Consider the following 5482-nt stretch of genomic DNA (forward strand, 5'->3'; position numbering starts at 1 on the left):
CACTGCCCAGGGCACCTTCACTGCCCAGGGCACCCTCACTGCCCAGGGCACCTTCACTGCCCAGGGCACCCTCACTGCCTGCCCAGGGCACCTTCACTGCCTGCACAGGGCACCCTGCCTGCCCTGGGCACCCTCCCTGCCCACGTGTCTGAGGTGACACAGAGCCCACAACTCAGCTCCACCTCAGACAAATGATTCCCAAGGGAGGCAGAAACCCATATTTGGGGGGGATATTTTAGGCTGTATTTCAAACCCAGCTATAAATGTGTAGCCACACTCTTGTCTGAAAATACTTGTTGGCTCAGAAAACGTCCCTGGCCCTCGCCCAGGGCTGTGTGACAGGCCCCTGGCACTGAGGTGGCCTCAGGCAGCTCCTTTTGATGCCGGAGCTTCATGGGGCACCTGTGTTCAGGTGTGCACCAGAGCACAGGGGAGGCACAGGCAGGGAAACAGACCTGCTGTCCAATTCAGGTCAGAGATCTGAAGAGAATTTCACATTTCTGGCGCAAATTGACTTCAAACCAAGTTGTAGAACTCAACTGAATGTGTTAGACCTGCTTTTTCTAGGGGCACATCCATGCACACCAGGCTTCTGCAGCTTCAGGGGTTCAGCAAACCCACAAATACCTGAAACCCTGAAGTTAATGCTCCCCTGGCTCCTTGAATGCTCCTGTTGGTGCATGTTTGCTCTGAGGTGGGACACAGGGACTCTGTAAGTGCTCAGGTGAACTCAGGCACAAGGAGACCCTTTTGTTTTCCAAGGGCAGCTGATGGGGGGCTGTAAAGGAACCTCAAACACTGATGGGCTGTGGGGGAAGAAAGGCAGGGAGGTGCTCTGTGCTGAGGCTGTACATTCATGTGTTCCAGACCTGACCCTTCAGAGCAGATGGGAGCTGAACTCAAGAGGAAAATGCTCCCGTGAGTCCAGGAAGGGCAGACCTGAAGGAAATAAACTCTGCTGCCTGCAAACCTTCTCCAAGTGCCCTTCCCCCAGCACATCTCACCTCTCAGGGTGTCATCCGAGAGCTCACTCCGAGCTGCAGCCTCCCCTGTGCTGCTCCTGGTGGTGACCCTGCAAGGAGCAACATCCTGCACCCCACAGAATGCCAGGGCAAGAAAGGCTGTGAGCACGAACACAGGCTGTTCCTTCCCCCATCTCACAGAAGGAATAGCCCAGAATTAAAATCAATAACTCAAATAAAAGCATGAAATCCTCAAGACACGCATTGCTACTCCTTTGAGTGACCACATCCTGTGGAGGTGAAGAGAAACTACACCAGGCTCTCAGCACCTCCTCAAAGCCTCGCAGCAAAACCCCGAGGGCTTCAAATCCAAGCACTTGCATTGTTTTCTTGGGTAAAGGTTTTCTTCAGAGAAATCCTCCTTTATTTTTTGAGGAAATCATCTATTTTTGAGGAGGAAAAAGTACGCTACAGGCTCAGAAAAGGCTTTCCCAGTGTTTGCTGCCAGCTGGGAGTCAGCACTGAATGCTCTGAGCTGGCAGCACCCAGCAGGACACCGAGGCTGGAGGTTCGTGCTGAGGCAGGAGATGTCCTTTGCACACAGATCTCGAGGGGAAAATTCAAAATATCCCCATCAAAAAATATCCCCATCATAAAATCTTTCTAAATGGTTTTTGATCTTAGAAGGTTATTATGCAATGTAAGTATCTTTGAATGAGGATTAGGGTAGGAGGGAACATTGCTGTTCATGCCCTGGAAATTCCAGATGGTTTTGTTCCAAATTGCTTTTGAGGGACAGCAACATGGAAAGTTGTTGTCCCTCAAATCTTTGTGATTTATTTATTATTTTTCCAGTGTGGAGATTAGGAGCCTTGCCCCAGGAGTCAACACCCTTTAGCCAGGAAAGGCCATCCCTCTGGGGCCAAAGCCGGGGTGATTAAAAAGAGCCAAACAGACATGAAAATTGCTCAAAAAGGAAACATTTTCTTAGTCTGAGATCCCCACGGCCAAGTTTGAGAGCGAGAGCAAACGCCTCCAGCTCACAAACGACAGTGATTGCTCCAAAACCCGGCCCCACCCTTTGCTATGGCAACGCCAGCACACCCGTCCTCCATTCAAGGACCCTGCTGTCCTCCGCTTAAATAATTCAAAATCCGCGCTGAACGCCCCTCAGAGGGGCTCTCTGATGGCCACAACAGCAGGATAATTTTATTTTCCTGGAATGAAGGCAAGAGCCACACAAAATGTGCTTTTTCATGAACAGGCGGGCTCTGGCCAGTATATTTGCTTTAATTATTCTCCACACATAAAGTGGAACTGAAACAATTAAAGCAGCTCGAAACCACACCAGTTGTTATTGTGAGGAAGGCCATGCATGAGCATCTTGCTGTTGTTGAGATGTGCCCTTTTCTGATTTATTGTGAGGCAATGAAACCCAAGTCCCACAAACACAATGCCAGTCAGTCAAAGTGGGGTGTTAACCCAAAGAAGATGGGGTTTGAATGTCTAGAGGCACAGAAAAATGTTGGTGACTATTTAAAATTAGTGCAAACACAAGAGTCATCAGTTACACTGGCTCCAATCATCATCTGCCAGTGCTATTGGCAGAATATGAACAGAAGGTGGAAATAACTCAGATTTCCTGCACTTCTTCCCCCACAGAGCTCTTTCAGCAGGCGACACTTCCCAAGCCAGCCAGTTCTGCACACAGCAGGTATTACACAGATTATTTAGAGAATGCAGCAAAACCCACCACCAACCTCCTCAGCAGGTGATCTGATTCTCCACAAGAGAAATAATCCTTAGAGAATAAATACAAATGTGTTCATTGTCATGGTGCATTGGCTCAGCACTGTCACATGTGATGTCAGTCAGTGCATGATGGGGAATGATAATTTAAAATCCTGAGCTGAGCCTGTGGTTTGTGTTTATATCCGTGGAATTCCCTGCTTGGGGACAACTCAATTCACACTTGCACTCAATGTCCACATGGGATCCATGTCCACAAGGATCAACCACATTTATTCTCTGCCCATGCCCTGTTCCCCAGCATGGCTCTGAGCCCTTGGGAAAGCTCAAGACTCCAGTGGATTCATCCCTTCACCTGCAGCGGGGCAGGTGTGCAGGTAAATGACTCTAGGGAGCTAAAACAGCAGTCAGAGAGTCATCAAGACCCTTTCTGATAAAACAATGAAGAGTAAAAGTACAAGCCTGTCTTGGTCATGCAACCTAAGACAAAGCAAAAGACTGGAGATTGCAGGCAAAGGGAGAGATGTGCAAAGCAGGCTGGACCCAAAGCCCTGCATCTGCCAGCCTGCAGTTAAAGGCTTCAGCTCAATTAAAACAGTTAGTCTGTGCAATAGCAATGCATAGGCTTAAAAATCCAGTCACTTGTCAAATTTAAATTGCTCAAGAAGAAAATAATCTGGAGGGCACAGCCCTGTCCCAAATCCAGCAGTTGTCCTCTCCAAGGACAGGAATATTTCTGAGTTTGGGGTGGGAAGTGCCTTTCCCCATGCCGGAACTCAGATTTCATCTGGGACCGCCCCATGTTCTTGCTGTAGATGATGAAAGAACCTTTCTCTGTGTTTTTCTTGCTCTCCAGTTACTCATGTGCATCTTTTTGCCATATTTTTCCCAACACAAATGCAGAGCTCTGAGATAAATCAATGCCTGCATGGCGGAGCAGAGCTGAGGGCACAATTGCTGTTAACACAATTGCTTTGGTCTGGATGTGCCCTCAGAGTCACACCCACCCTGCAGCACGGGTTAAAGACAGAGCTCAGCACACCAAAAACCCTGCAGCATCTCCAGCCACGTCCTCTCGTGCTGCCCTTCACCTGAGAGAAGCCAGGCAAAGGGGTCTCACCATTCCCTGCAGCCAATCTCTCCATGGGGAGGCTGGTGCTGCCTCCAACCCACGGTTTTCTGCCCAGCATGAGAATTTACAAGAAGTCTCAGCTAATCCTTTGGGCAGGACAGGAGCACAGAAAGAGGGTACATTGGCAGAGGGGACAAACAGGGCATGGGGACCTGCTGAGCCTGGAACAGCTGGGTAAAGGAGCCCAGGAGGAGATCCTGTGTCTGGATCCCATCTCTGGATCCCATCTCTGGATCCCATTTCTGGATCCTGCCTCTGGATCCCACCTCTGGATCCCATCTCTGGATCCTGTCTCTGGATCCCATCTTTGGATCCCACCTCTGGATCCCACCTCTGGATCCTGCCTCTGGATCCCATCTCTGGATCCTGCCTCTGGATCCTGGTTCTCCCAGCCCCAGGAGTGCCAGATTCTGCCCTGGCAGGGCAGCAGGGTGGCAGGGCAGTGGCAGAGGCTGCAGAGCAGCCCCAGGGCAGGCCCAGCCCCGGGCACTGCCCTGGGCTGTGGCCGAGTTCCTCCTTTGGCCGCAGCCTCAGCGTGACTGAGCCCAGCTCGGAGCGCTGCAGTTCCTCATCCCCAAACCGCAGCCGGGGGGAGCTCAGGGCAGCGGGGACAGGAGCAGCTCCCGGGGGCTCCAGGGGAGAGGGGCAGAGGGGAACAGCCCAGCTCTGCTCAGGGATGGGGCAGGGGGCTCCTGGCCTCTGCAGAAAAGCGGGTCCACGTGTGCACCACAGCAAAGGCACAGATGGGGAATTTCTGCACTTTCACTGCACAATATTTAGGGCTCCACAAATCAAAGAAAGTTGTGGTGCATTAAACGTATCCTGAATGAGGCCCAGGTTACTTTTGCTACAGATCTGAGGAGGTGGAGGGGAAAACCTGTCTTATTCCAGCCATACCTCCCAAATATTGTGCTTTCAACACTCCTGCTTTCTCCCTTCCTTTCTGACATTCACCCTTTCATTCCCTCTTTCTTTCCTCTTTCCATTTTCTCTTCCCGTCCATCTCCTTCCCTCCCCCTTCTCTTGAGACTTTTCCAAACCGTGCACTTGTCACAAGCTGCAATCTAAGGGAGACAGTTTCAGTTCCTGCCCGTTTGCAGCTTTGTTCTAACCAGGTCAGCAAAATAAAATTAAAAAAAAAAAAGAAAAAAATTTAAAAAAAAGAAAAGAAAAAAAGAAAAAAAAAAGGCACTTTTAAGGCGAGCTCGACACTCCACCCAGGCAGGCGATAGGCATCTTTCGAAATCCTCCAACCCAAACACACCCACAGCGTCTCTCGCTTCAAGGCTCCTCTGTTCGAGCGGCTCCTGTTCGGCAGCGCTCCCCAAGAAGAGCCCGTCACAGTCACACAAGGGTCCCCAAAGTCAGCCCGGTGCTGCCTCGGCTTGCAGAAGCACTCGGGGAGCTCGGGAGGGCTCGGTTTATCCTGCAGGGGCTGAAGGAGCGGCCGGAGGGCAGGAGGGGGAACTGCTCACAGCCCCAGCAGCGTCCCTGGTTGCTCAAGGCCACCAGAGGTTGGTTAGCTTGGTGGTTTATTTGCCTCACTCTGCTTCCCTTTTCCCCAAGCCAGGGCGATGTTTCTCCTCCAGCCCGAGGCTTTTTCCCCGCCAAAAAACCCCAAAAAGCTGCTGGAGGACCA

The 5482-nt window shown here is 51.1% G+C and overlaps 1 protein-coding gene across 4 annotated transcripts in view; it reads right to left on the reverse strand.

Moving 5' to 3' along the window:
• The window catches only part of FLI1 (Fli-1 proto-oncogene, ETS transcription factor), a 90122-nt gene that overhangs the window by 69582 nt on the left and 15058 nt on the right, over nt 1-5482 (reverse strand). The gene's annotated exons all lie outside the window — the stretch shown is intronic.

This window comes from Geospiza fortis, unplaced genomic scaffold, assembly GCF_000277835.1.
Source record: "Geospiza fortis unplaced genomic scaffold, GeoFor_1.0 scaffold140, whole genome shotgun sequence".
NCBI lineage: Eukaryota > Metazoa > Chordata > Aves > Passeriformes > Thraupidae > Geospiza > Geospiza fortis.